The sequence below is a fragment of the Dromiciops gliroides genome, chromosome 3, assembly GCF_019393635.1.
Source record: "Dromiciops gliroides isolate mDroGli1 chromosome 3, mDroGli1.pri, whole genome shotgun sequence".
In the NCBI taxonomy this organism is placed as follows: Eukaryota; Metazoa; Chordata; class Mammalia; order Microbiotheria; family Microbiotheriidae; genus Dromiciops; species Dromiciops gliroides.
In genome coordinates, this window is record NC_057863.1 from 533,953,230 (window position 1) to 533,967,805 (window position 14,576).

The 14,576-nt window shown below is 42.4% G+C and overlaps 1 protein-coding gene across 3 annotated transcripts in view; it reads right to left on the reverse strand.

The window, feature by feature from the left end:
- LOC122749041 overlaps positions 1–14,576 on the reverse strand; it is a 60,541-nt gene that overhangs the window by 14,269 nt on the left and 31,696 nt on the right. Inside the window, exons 2-3 of one of the 3 annotated variants that reach the window (XR_006355656.1) lie at positions 6,233–6,368; positions 6,068–6,116 (exon numbers count right to left, since the gene is read on the reverse strand). The exons of the other annotated variants lie outside the window; for them this stretch is intronic. The gene's annotated coding sequence lies outside the window, so the exon portion shown is untranslated. The remainder of the gene's footprint in view (positions 1–6,067; positions 6,117–6,232; positions 6,369–14,576) is intronic. 3 annotated transcript variants of the gene reach the window in all.

The window sequence follows — 14,576 nt, forward strand, 5'->3', positions numbered from 1 at the left end:
TTTATGGACAGAGGAAGAATTTACGACTAATGAAGATATAGAGAGCAATACAAAATATAAAATAGATAATTTTGATTATATAAAATTTAAAAGCTTTTGCACAAACTAAACCAATACAACCAAAATTATAAGGAAAGCAGAAAACTGGGAAAGGATTTCTGAAACAAGTATGTCTGATAAAGGCCTCATTTCTCAAATATAGAGAAGTGAGTCAAATTTACAAAAATACAAGTCATTCCCTAATTGATAAATGGTCAAGGAATATGACCAGACAGTTTTCAGACAAAGACATCAAAGCTATTTATAGTCATATGAAAAAATGCTCTAAATTACTATTGATCAGAGAAATTCAAATTAAAACAGCTCTGAGGTATCATTTCACACCTATCAGAGTGGCAAATATAACAAAAAAGGAAAATATTGGATATTGGAGGGGATGTGGGAAAACTGGGAAGCTAATCCACTGTTGGTAGAGTTGGTTTTTGTTGTTGTTGTTGTTGGCAGAGTTGTGAACATTCTGGAGAGTAATTTGGAACTATGTCCAAAGGGCTATAAAACTGTGCATACCCTTTGATCCCGCAATACCATTACTAGGTTTATATCCCAAAGACATCCCCAAAAAGAGGGAAAAAACCCTCTTTGTACAAAAATATTTCTAGCAGATCTTTTTGTGGTGACTAAGAATTGGAAATCAAAGGAATCCCCATCAATTGGGGAATGGCTAAACAAGCTATGGCATATGATTGTGATGGAATATTATTGTGCTTTAAGAAATGACAGAGTGGTTTCAGAAAAGTCTGGAAAGACTTATATGAAGTGATGTAGAATGAAGTGAGCAGATCCAAGAGAATATTGTGCACAGAGATAGCAATAATGTTAGATGAAGAACTGTGAATGACTTAACTATTCTCAACAACAGAATGATCAAAGAAAATCTCAAGGAACTATTGATGAAAAATACTATCCACCTCCAAAGAAAAGACTGATATTGATGGAACAGACTGAAGCATGCTATTATTTTTCACTTTCTTTCATATTTTTCTTTTCTTCAAGTTTTCTTGTACAAAATGACTAATAGGATGATATTTTCTATAACTGCGCATGTATAACCTATATATTTTAAGGAAGCCATATATTCTAAGAGCCAGAGTTTGGGGGAGAAAGCATTCCAGGTACAGGGGCAATGAATACAAAGTCAAAGAGATAGAAGATAGAGTAGCACATTTGAGGTACAACATGTAAAGTGGTATAGCCTCACTGGAGAGTTCATGGAGAGAGATGATCTGCTAAAAAACAAACAAAAAACCATAAAAATCCAGAGGGGAGAGAGTATTCAGGAAGAGAAGGGTAGTCAACAGTGTCAAACACTGTAAGAGGTCAGAAAGGATGAGGATTGGGAAAAAGACCACTCAATTTAGCAATTACTGGTAATTTTGGAGAGGGTAGTTTCAGCTGAATGATGAGGTTGGAAGCCAGACCACAAAGAGAAAGAGGAAACATAGGGGCTCAGTGCAGATGGCTTTTTCGGGGAGTTTAGCTGAGAAGGGGAGGAGAGATGTAGAAGCATCCCCTTCCCAAGAAGGCCATAGCTTCATCAAAAACTGAAGTAAAGGAGGAGAAAGTGGGGGGGATGTAAGGTAACAATAAGGAAAGATAAGGGAAGAAACTTGACACTAGCTATTTGATCCTGGGCAAGTTGCTTAACCCTCATTGCTCCCACCCCTTCCCCCAAAAAAGAAGAAAAGAAAAAAAAAAGATAAGGGAGCTGAAGGCCTCGATTTTTTTAGGTGAAATATGAGGTGAGGTTCTCAGCTGAGAGGGTGGAGGGAGGGAATGCTGTGGGAGAAGAGAATAGAAGGTTTGAGACAGATGCTGTGATGAGTGGAATAAAGAATAAATTAGGGGATAGAGCACGGGCCCTGGAGTCAGGAGGACCTGAGTTCAAATCCAGCCTTAGACACTTAACACTTGCTAGCTGTGTGACCCTGGACAAGTCACTTAACCCCAATTGCCTCAGTTCTCTCATCTGTAAAACGAGCTGGAGAGGGAATTGGCAAACTACTTCAATATCTTTGCCAAGAAAACCCCAGTTGGGGTCACAAAGAGTCAGACTGAAAACAACTGAACAACAACAGAAGGATTTCTAGCTATATAGTGAAGACCCAGCTGAGATTATAGAACAAATTTGTAGTGTACATATAGTCAATATGGTTTCATGACTTCCTCCAATTCTGCAGCACATGAATAGGAGTGAAGGAGCCAGATGGTGAGCGTCATCCAAGGTTGGGGTTTGGCAAGATGAGAGAAGTGAAGAGAAAAGGAAGGAAGGAATTTGAAAGCAAAAGATTTTTTTTTCTTCAATAGTTTGAGTCGTGTCTGACTCTTAGTGACCCCATTTTAGGGTTTTCTTGGCAAAGATACTGTGGAGGGGTTTGCCATTTCCTCCTCCAGCTCATTTTACAGATGAGGAAACTGAGGCAAACAGCGTGAAGTGACTTGCCCAGGGTCACACAGCTGGTGAGTATCTGAGGCCAGATTTGAACTCAAGAAAAAAAGTTTTCCTAACTTTAGGCCCTGCATGCTATGTATACACTGTACCACCTCACTGCCCCTGAGCAAAAGATAGTAGAGTTGAAATGGTCCTCCCAGGGATGAAGACTGGGAAGGGAGAAGAGTGTATTCAGAGCTGGGATGATGGCCTAGGAAAATAACAACTCTCATAAATATAGTCCTTTGAGGTATGTAAAGCTCTTTATGCATTATCTCATTTGATTCTCCAGACAACCCAGTGAGATAAGTGCTATTATTCGCTCCTTTTCACTGCGGAGCAAACGGAGGATGAGAATTGAAGTGACTTGCCCAAGATTACACAGCTTGCTAATAAATGTCTGAGGCAGGGCTCAACAGAGGTCTTCTTGACTCCAAGTCTGATGCTTTATCCACTTAGCCACCTAGCTGCCCAGAGGGAAGGAGAGTTTAGAAGTAATTAAGAGGTCAAAGAATAGGACTAGGAATTGGGGAAGGTGGAAAGATAAAGTACCATTGACAGGATAAAGAAATTCCACAGCTTTTTAACATAAGAATGGAAAACTTATGGGTGAAGGGCTGATCAAGATTATATCAAGATCAGGAATGTGTGTAGCTAAACTGTGGAGTGGAGGAGTAGGTCAAGGGAGTTGATGTGATTGAGGGAACACCATCAGGTAGGCTGAAGTTCCCTATTATAAGGGCAGGGGTTGAGAAAGTAGAGCGAACGTCTTGGGGTTCTATGGATAATAATACTATTAAAGCCACCAGGATCTGGATTAGGTGATATACCTGGGAGGGAACCTAAAAAAGGAGAAGTTGATGAGTAAAGGGCCTGGAGTCAGGAAGACCTGAGATCAAATTCAGCCTCAACCACTTACTGTGTGACCCTGGGCAAGTCACTTAACCCTGTTTGCCGCAGTATCCTCATCTGTAAAATGGACAATGAACTGGCAAACCACTCCAGTCTCTCTGCCAAGAAAGAGTTGGACATGACTGAACAACAACAGCTGGGTAAAGGAGGTAGAGGCAAAATTTATGTTGAGGATGAGCAAGGAGTATTCTGAGATCCGGAAGTTCTCTAGAGGCTGGAACAATGGGCAGCATTTAATAGGATGAATTTTGGCAAGTATAAACATAAAGCTCTGATGTCACCTCCTCTATCAGTTCTACATTTAGACTTAAAAAACAAAAAAACTTCCCAAGTACAGGATGGGGATGTGGTTAACCAGCAGTATAGGAAAAAGACGTGGGGGTTTTAAGAAACTGTAAGCTAATGTTGAAGAAAAATAAAAATTATTAATGCTAATAATGCACTCTTTGATTTAGACTCAAATCTGACAAATAATTTTATTTAAGTTTAGTTAATTCAAACCATTTCTAGCTTGGAGAGAGAAATGTCTAAACTGGCTTAGTCCCCCATGCCCTGTGACATGATTCTTTGCCCCAAAACAATTTGATATAACATTTATAGGAAACTAGTAGAAGCACAATATCATAAGTTAAAATACAGAAACATTCTAGTTCCTTTCTGCACCACTCCCTTATGGACTGAAAAGAGCTCTTTTCTGCAATCTATATCTTAAACTTGAATGCAAAAGAGAACACCCTCTTAGGTGAGTCTGGGCACCAATCACTTCTGGTGGTTGGATATCTTATCTAGACTAAAGTTTGGTTATCACCATTGATCTATTTCCCTAAGAAAGACCAGAGGTCCAAGAAACAATGCTTAGCTTCTGTTCTATCTACTTTCCTAAAGGGAAAAATCTGGAAAAAGGTTTTAGCCTAGAGAAATATGCTTTCTTAATATTTCTAGAGAAACTCAAAGGAGGTTTTTAATGTTTCTACACTAAATATGAGTCTATCACATAGTGGCCCCCAAGCCTAAACTGCATTAATAGGAGTCTAGAATAAGGGAACTGATTTCCCACTGTGCTATGGTCAATGGAACCTCTAGTATCGTGTTCAATTTTGGAATGACATATTTTAGAAGGGACATTTTCAAACTGAAGCATGTCTTGGAAGAGTTATCACTAGGATGGTAAGCCGACTTGAGGAACTAGGAAAACCTCAAGAAGAAAGGACTCAAGTGAGAGTCAAATTAAATTTCTTCTGCTTGGCTCAAGGAGAGTGGGGGAAAAGTCACATTTCAGTTCATCATAAAGATTATTCATCAATAAAGAAACATGTATTAAGCACCTACTGTGTGCCAGGTACTATGCTAAGTGCCAGGGATACAAAAAGAGGCCAAAGACTTGCCCTCCTGGAGCTTACAGTCTAATGGGAGAGACAGCATGTAAACAAATATGTACAAAGTTGGCTATTTACAGGGTAAATCAGAAATAATTAACTGAAGGAAGGCACTAGAATTAAGAGGGGTTGAGAACGACTTCCTGAAGAAGGTGCCATCAGCATCATCACCACCACCACCACCATCTCTTTTTCTGATACCACCCCATGCTGTGAGGTGGCCCTGGATTCTCAAAAGCAATACCAGCAGAACACAAGCTTGGTAAAGGGTCCTGCCAAGTAAAAAATGCTTCTAGTCAGGACCCATCTAGCAACAGATGGTATTCCTTGAAGATTGTGGTTTTGTTTGTTTATTGTTGTCCACTACCAATTCATGATCACTACCTACCAATGTGGGGTGTGGTGTGGGAGAAGAGGGGTTGCAATCTCTTCCGGAGGGTGTACCCATGTCAGTGAAATGATGTATCTTTGGATGTAATGAAGGAGAATGCTGCTGCTGCTGCTGAAGAATATTTCTCATCAGCCAGGGGTAGTATGGCACAGTGGATAGAAAGTTGGTCTCAAAGTCAGGAAGATCCAGGTTCAAATCTTGCCTCTAACACACATATTGGCTGTGTGGCCTGGGCAAGACACTTCTCAGCGCCCTGGTCAACTCTCTAAGAGTAGAAGTTGAAGAGAAGGTGTCACCTTCAAGAAAAAGTTTCCTCACCCAGGAATTTTCTATACCAAAAAAATCATAGTCTAGTTTCTATCCCTTATGCTGTGCATAAATGTATAGGGCTAGGGGAGTGGAGGAGGAATGTGGGCAAAGGTATAAAGAAAGGGAATTGTGCACACTTAGATAACACATGTCTTCCATCACAGGAGCTGCCCATCATCTTTCCACAAGAAAAAGAAAAGAGGTAACTTGGGGATTGGGAAAGGGGGCTCTAAGGAGACCAGGGGAATGGGGGGATAGAGAAAAAAGGGGGGGAAGCACATTTGGAGAGGGCATAGGGTTAAATAGAGCAGTGGGAAAGGAAGCTTTGGAAACAACATGGGGAAATTGTTTAATAAAGAAAATCTGTAGAGTTGAAACCACCACCCTAACTTTGTTCCTCCCCTTAGGATATGGTAGTAGGGGCTTATTGCTGTCAGGAGTTTGGTTGTTAACCATTTGGGTCCCTTCCCTTCAGGGAACCAAGCAAGAGGAAGAGCAGAGAAGCAGCAGCAGAAGAGTACAAAGGTAATATAATAGCACATTCCTGTCCCAATTCCAAAACTTGGGGAGGATTCCAACAAGGATCTTTACACTCAGGATAGATGGGACTCAAGCTTGGTAGAGCCTGCTGGTTCAGTTCCTATAGAAGCAGAATAAGAGAAGATCAGTTTAACTGGCTCTTTTGGGGGTAAGGCACAAGATCTAAACTCAATCCCCTTCCCATTCTTTACAGGGCCCCGAGACAATGGGACATACCTATGAGCTGGTGTCGGAGTTGCCCAGATCTGGAGAAGAGAGTCGAGGCCCTCAGACAGAGGACAGCAGCTTGCATTATGCAGACATCCAAGTGTGCAGCCGTACCCAGCCAAGATCTGCCCGAGAGGTGAAGCACCTACAGATAGAGAATGCCACGGAGTATGCAACCATTAGATTTCCCCAGGCCACACCCCACTATGACAGCAAAAATGGCACCCTTGTGTAAGCCCTGGGTATGAAACACTGTGGACCGTTGAGAACATGGGGCAGCCCCTATCCTATACCATCAGAGACAAAAGTCCTACACTTCTACAAGAGATAATCTGATGCCTTTGGGGACTAGGTGGCAGCCTCTTTTTCTTTGTCAGTTTCAAAGCGTCTCTGGGCTTCCTGGAGTTTTAATACCTGGCTCCCTTTCCGGGTCTGGCTATATGTTTTAAGAACAGAGCTATGCTGGTATCAGAAAGCCAAGGTTGGATGAATCTCCACCAAGTAGGCTCAGTTTCCAAGGGCTTGGTCCCTTCCAGGAAAAATACAAAAAAAATGTTGGTAACTCTATAAGCAACTGGACAAAAGCCTGATTGCCACCTGGGGGTAATTTGATCTAGAGGAAACCCCAGAAACCCGAGAAACAACCCCTGAAGATGCTGCTTCCTGGGGCTCAGGTTCTCCTTCCCACCATGGGAAAGCACAATGTCCACGCCCGTTCTGAGACTTGCGGCCCCTTTTCCATCCACTCGTGGAAAGTGAACACAGAAGCTCCTCCCTTGGACTTTAGTTCATACTGATAGGAGGGGCGATCCCATGGTGGAAAGGGGAGCATCTCTAGAGAGAAGGGGGAGGAGTGGGAACCATTAAGGAGGATGGGTGGAGGTTGTCCATGGGATTAGCTACTCGTTTGCAAGGCCGGTTCGAGCCTTCCGTGTCCCGAGGGCCGGCCTTGGCAATACGGAGAAAGGGGGTCTACGGGGTGAATAAACCGATGTAGAACACGCTGCGTGGAGATTTGGTGCCTTCTCGGGGAGAGGGGGGGTCTTCCCGGTAGTAGTTCTCCTCCCTCCCCAAACAAGGATTTAGCTCCGAGGGCTAGGGCCTCGGGTCAAGGAAGGAGCAGGACAGGGTGGAGGGGGCGGGGACAGAAAGAATGTGGATGGAGGGGCGGAGTGATCAGGCTGGGGGCGTGGTCTGAGGCGGGGCTAGATCAAGGTCGACAAGAAGGCGGGGACAGGTCCGCCCCTAGGGCCTAGGAAGAAAAAGTGGAAGGAGGGTAGGAAGGCGGAGGAGGGGTGGAGGAAAGGGCGGGGCCTGAAGGGGAGGGGAGGGGCGGTATCCGCGTCGCCATGGCAGCGGGAACGCGCCGCGCCTCCCGGAGTCTCAGCCTGGGCCGGAGCCCAGTCCGGAGCAGGCCCTGGCCCAGCGGGGCTGCCGGGACCGCGAGCCTAGCCCTGTGTGCCCAGGTACGGGGCGCGTAAGCCGGGACATCGAGTCTGGAAGGACGCTAGGCCCAAGAACTCCTCGTCTATAATATGGGAATACTCTGCTCCTTTACACAGTGTTGCTGAGGGGAAAGAGCTTTGTGAATCTTAAAGCACTCTGGAAATGTGAGTTATTATTATTAATAATTTTTAGGAAATTAAAGTTATGGGGAAAGGGTAACAAAGAGACATGGAGCAGGTGGTGACACTGCAGCCTCGAGGTGGCACTGTAGCACACCCCCAGTGCCCAGGTAGTGAAAAGACAAGGGAGAGCCTGCCTGGGCATGGACGGGAATGAATGAATGAATGAATGAATGAATGAATGAATGAATGAATGAATGAATGAATGAAGCATTTATGAAGTGCTTACTATGTGCAAAGATGAATGAATGAAGCATTTATAAAGTGCTTACCATGTGCAAAGCACTGTGCTAAGCCTGATGATACAAATAGAAAAATAAGACAGTCTCTGTTTTCAAGGGGCTCAAGTTCCAATGGAAGGAAGGGAGAAAAAAGGGCTAGAAGGGGAAAACACGTGGGAGGAGGGTCTGCCCTTTTCCAAGACTTTGGGGGTGCTGAGCTTGGTGTAGAACACAGATTTAGCAGAGCACAGCACTTAATTCAGAGCTTTGGAGTCCTGACCAACCTGTCTGGTAGTGTTAAACTTCTTTTTTTCTTTGGGCCAACTCTTATTCACCTCTTTCATTCCTACCTGGTCACTGGGACTATAATATTGCTTTAAGCAGTGGGCAGGCTGTCAAAACAAGGCCAGGGCACAAAACAGGTAGCTGTAGTGTTGTCTCTCTGCCAGACTTCAGGGCCTGTAGGGGGAAGATACTTTTTTTTTTTTTTAAGGCTGGAGAGTTGAAATTCCATGACTGAGAAGGGTAGGAAGAAACCAAGACTTGGTAATATTTACAACCCTCCTTGACTTTCTACAAGTTTGTACAAAGTTGTAACTAGAAATACTTGTTCAAAGCTATAACTAGGAATTTTTGTACCTAGATTAAGAATTACAAATCACTGGGGCAGCTAGGTGGCACAGTGGATAGAGCACTGGCCCTGGATTCGGGAGGACCTGAGTTCAAATCCAGCCTCAGACACTTGACACTAGCTGTGTGACCCCGGGCAAGTCACTTAACCCCCATTGCCTGCCAAAAAAAAAAAAAGAATTACAAATCACACCTGGGGCAAGCAGCATGCAAAGCTCCCTTAGTTGGGGAGGGAGACAGAACATCACCCTATGGTGGGAAAATAGAGACCCTGGGACACTGGCTTGAGGTAGCTACTATGAAGGATTATAAACGCCATCCTCATTGGGTTGTGGTTTTCCTGCCTGAATTATGGCTCTGCTTTCAAATATGTGTATCTCTTGAGGGTATTATCTTAGAGAGTCACATCTTCTTTCTTTCTTTCTTTTTTTTTTTTTGCTGGGCAATGAGGGTTAAGTGACTTGCCGAGGGTTACACAGCTCATAAGTGTCAAGTGTCTGAAGCCGGATTTGAACTCAGGTACTCCTGAATCCAGGGCCAGTGCTTTATCCACTGCACCACCTAGCTGCCCCACATCTTATTTCTGTAACTGAAGGATAGGTATGGGAGAATATAATACTTTTTTGGGCAAATAGACAGGAATCTTTATTACTATTACAGCCTTTGTTATAGGGTGATGACAGTGCCAAGGGTGTTCAAATCTCTGTGGAGCAGGCCTGTCTTCATCACTTTAAACTGAGCTGCTTGCTGATTAGGCCCCTGCTGGTAAGCTATAAGTAACTCGCCTTCAGTTTTAAGGAGAGGGAAGCTTCTCCAGGAGAGGTGGTTTCAGTTAATTTCACTTTCCAACAGTTCCTAAACTGTTTTATCTTCCCATATCTTTGCAGGTCTCTCTGTCTTCCATTTCCTTGTCTTTGATTCCTGAGGGTGCCTTTGACTCAGCCACATCAGGGCCACAGAAGATGGGGACCCCAGCGATCATGGGGTACTGTAACCCTCTGCAGGCAGGAGAGCCATTGGTAAGTTTCTGATATGTCATTCAGAAAAGTGTGATGATGTCATGAGGTTTGGGGCTCCTGTACAGTTCTCTACCTGGGGAACTCTAGACCAGATTTTAGGCTCTTGGGTGGAGTAATCACACACCCCCTTCTACTAATGTTCCACATCTGGATTGTAATCTCTTTCTCTTCCCACTGGGTTGTTGACTGTGGTAAATCTATCTGCACTGCTTGGAATCATTAAGTTAGGCATGGAGTGGAAAGTTCCATTTATTCATCAGAATCAAAATTTTAAAAAGAAAAGAAAAGAAAAATCCATGTGTATTTTAGACTTAGTCTAGCAAGTTTAGAGGGGAGTTGAACTGATGAGGTGAAAACTGACCAAGTAGTAATTTGGTCACTAGTTGCAAGGATGACCCAGTCTCTACAGGAAGGGATTTGTGTTATTAATATCGTAAAATTATGCCTCATGAACCCAGGCAATCTAGAGGTGGGAAGAACAGATAGGTGAATTGGGATAGAAATTTGTTCAGATGTTGCACACATACTATCCACAAGATGTCGCTGCCCTTATCTAATTTTTATACAGAAAGCTGACTGTCCTGAGAATAGCTGGTGGCTCATTTTTAAAAATTAGTATTAAGTATGCTGACATATCAGCTTGAGTACATTTTATGGAAAACATCAGCATCTAGTGGTTTCCTTTATTGGTTTTCTACACCGCCCCCCTCACCATTTTGCTTCTTCCTTTCCCACCTATCTATTCATTCTATCTCACTCACCAGTCTATTCTTTGTCACCGTATCCTATTTCCTTATGTATTCTCATTTTACTACTCATTTTGTTTTTCTATTCTTGCGTCGTGTGTGTGTGTGTGTGTGTGTGTGTGTGTGTGTGTGTGTGTGTGTGTGTGTGGTCAATCCTCCACTGTGCTAATGGAAGAGAGCAGAAACATAATTATCCCAACTTGCTAGGTGATCCTAAAACTATTTATATTTGTTTCGTTTTTGTTTTTTGTGTGTGAGGCAACTGGGGTTAAGTGACTTGCCCAAGGTTACACAGATTAGTAAGTGTCAAGTGTCTGAGGTCAGATTTGAACTCAGGTCCTCCTGACTCCAGGACCAGTGCTTTATCCACTGCGCCACCTAAAACTATTTATATTTGATTTGGTAATACAAAAAAGTAGACATATATATGGATACATTTATTTAGATATTCACAGTACTCACTCTGTGTGACTAAATCTACTATGAATATGCATCAATGCAACAAATATTAATGAACACCTTCTTTGTGCTCAGCATTCTGTTACATTCTTCTAGGGTATGAAAGCAATCAAAGACATGATCATTGCTCTCATAATCTAATGGGGGAGACAACAGCACCCAAAACAATGGTGAACAATACAAGATGGAAGATCATAGCCTCACAGAAGAGGAGCATAGATTTAGAACTGGAAAGGACCTTATAGGTTATCAAATCTAAGCTCTTAATTTTATAGATGGAGAAACTGAGACCCAGAAAGCTTAAGTGATTGCCCAGAATCACACAGCTGACCCTTAAATGCTAAAATTGAAAAAGTGTGGTAGAAGTTCATAGGAGAGGGGACAGCTAGGTGGTACAGTGAATAGAGCACCGGCCCTGGATTCAGAAGGACCTGAGTTCAAATCTGGCCTCAGAGACTTGACACTTACTAGCTCTGTGACCCTGGGCAAGTCACTTAACCCCCATTGCCCTGCCACTCCCCCCCCCCAAAACCCTAAACAGAAGTTCATAGAAGGGTAAGAATGAGGATTACAGTCATGAGAGAAGGCTATAGAGCAGTCAATACCTGAGTTGTGCTTTGAAGGATAGGCAAGATTTGCATAGGCAGAATGGAGAGAATACATTATTTTTTTAAAAATTAATAAAGTATTTTATTTTTTTCCTGTTACATGTAAAGATAGTTCTCAACTTTTGTTTATACAAGCTTTCCAATTTCAGATTTTTCTCCCTCCCTCCCCTCTCTTCCCCCTTCCCTAGACAGCAGGTAATCTGATATAGGTTTATATATATATATATATATATATATATATATATATATATATATATATATATATATATACGCACATAATAACATTAAGCATATTTCTGCATTAGTCATGTTATAAGAGAAAAATCAGAGCAATGACGAAAAACCTCAAAATAGAAAAACATCAGCACCAAAAACAAAAGAATGAGTATGGTTCATTCAGCATCCACAGTTTTTTTGTTGTTGCTGTTGTTTTTTTCCTGGATTTGGAGATCCTCTTCTATCATGAGTTCCCTGGAACTCTTCTGTACCATTGCATTGGTGAGAAGAATATAGTCCATCACAGTAGATCAACACTCAATGTTGACGATACTGTGGACAATGTTCTTCTGGTTCTGCTCATCTCACTCATCATCAGCCCACACAAGACCATCCAGGTTTCTCTGAACTCCTCCTGCTCATCCTTTCTTACAGCACAATAGTATTCCATTGTATTCATATACCACAACTTGTCCAGCCATTCCCCAATTGATGGGCATCCCCTCAACTTCCAATTCCTTGCCACCACATAAAGAGCAGCTATAAATATTTTTGTACATGTGGGTCCCTTTCCCCTTTCCATGATTTCTTTGGGAAAAAGACCCAAAAGTGGTATTGCTGGGTCAAAGGGTATGCACAGCTTTATCGCCCTTTGGGCATAATTCCAAATTGCTCTCCAGAATGGTTGGATCAGTTCACAGCTCCACCAACAATGTAGAGAATACATTATTTTCGATGGGGAAACAACATGATTGAAGATAGGAATGAGCACAGTCGATTTGTATATTATTTGGCATAGCTATGTCAATCTCCATCCCCATATAATCATATATAGATAGAGATGCATGTGGGCCTTAGGATGCTTTATTATAAAAATATGGTAGTAGTAGGTATTTCTGGCAATATGGCAATAATGTGAAACTTTCCATCCTCTGACCCCTCTCCCAGGCAGAGCAGCTGGTAGAAATGGCATAGAGGCTTCACTTGTGTTGAATTGCAGATACTTCTGTACCCTCTGGCTTTGCCACCTCCAAATCATTGTGCAAAGTTGGTCATAGTCTTCTGTCTTCACATTTCGCCTTGTTTTTGGCAAGTTGTGGAAATTCCCCTCCATATATGACTATAATATCACTGGAGGGATTTAAAGGTACTTCTACCCTTAAGGGTTAGACATGCAATCAGGCCCAAAGCTCAGCAGGCAAAACCTCAGAAGCTCTACTTTCTAAGATGAAGTACTGTAGGCATCCTGAGTGCTCATAGGGATGAGCTAATCCTGGACTGTAACAGCTCACTCTTGGGTTGTAGAGAACCCTTTGTATTCTGATCAGCTCACATTGCCGCAAGTCTTTTTCTCAGACAGCATGAACTTAGTGACAGGTTCTAGCTTGAGGAATGCCCTGTTTCAAGGATGATGACTTCATCACAAGTAAATGACAGCAGCTGTATTAACAACAACTTCCTCTGTTGCCTGATTGTTTCCTGCCCAGTGTTATATCATTGTGTTCCAAACTCAAGATCAAAGGGCCACGACTGGAAGAACAGTAGTGAATGTAAGTCTTGACTTTGCCTTCACCAGGAATTTGGGTAGAAATTGCAAAGAAGCAGGTTTTGGCTTCATGTAAGGAAAAGCTGCCAAATTAGCACTATCCCAAATTGGCATGGGTTGCCTTGAAAGGTAGTGGACATATTAGGCTGAGTCCAGGTAACTATTTGATGGAGATGCTATTGAAGACATTCCTGTTTAGGTACCAGTTGGACTAGATGATTTCTGAAATAGCTTCTAGCTTCAAGTTTCTCTGATGCTTTGTTGTCTCCACGATGGTAGAGATTCCCTGGTTTAGAGATTGAAGCTCTTCCTTAGCAATGAATGTTTTCTATTTATTAGCAACAACTAGAATTATTAGAATCATAATATTTTGGAGCTGGAAGGTATCTTAGCTGAAAACAAATTCAACCAGGTTAGCAAAACATCCCCAACAAATGGTTATACAGTCTTTGCTATAGTTATAGTGAAACTCATTTTACACTTAGATATCTTGAATTTGTTCCTTCAGTCGTTATTATTTTTTTGTTTTGTTTTGCTTTTTGCTGGGCAATGAGGGTTAAGTGACTTGCCCAGGGTCACACAGCTAGTTAAGTGTCAAGTGTCTGAGGCTGGCTTTGAACTCAGGTCCTCCTGAATCCAAGGCCGGTGCTTTATCCACTGCGCCACCTAGCTGCCCCTTCAGTTGTTATTATTAAGAATTTACTAGGTGTAAGGTATTGTGCCAGACTCTGGGAATATAAACACAAAGTGAAAAACAGTTCTTGATCTCAATAGGCCCGTCTTCAATTTTCACCCATTGTTATTCTTTTTTAAAATTCAATTTGCTTTTATTTTCTGGTCCAGATTGTCTCCCTCTCACCTCCTACCTCCCCACTGAGAAAGCAAGAAAAACAAAACCTCTGTTATAAATGTGTATCCTCACATTGCTGTTAATTCTCCTTCTGCACAGCAGCCCAAAACATACTGAAAGATCTATCCTTTATTCCCTAACTCTTCTTTTCTCCAGGCTAACCACCCCCACTTCCTTCACCCAGTCCCTGTAAGGAATGATGTTAGTCCTTTGCTTTTGATATGTTCCAGTTTGTCCATATTCCTCCTTTCTAAATAGGGCATACAGAATGGAATACAGTACTCCAAATGTGTTCTAACCAGGACGGTGTACCAGAACTATCACCTCCTTAAGTTTTGGACTCTGTGCTTCTTCATAGTCTGAGGTGTTGACATACCAAACTTGGAGCTAACTTAAACCTCCTGCTCTTTGTTACATGCCATCCGTATCCAAA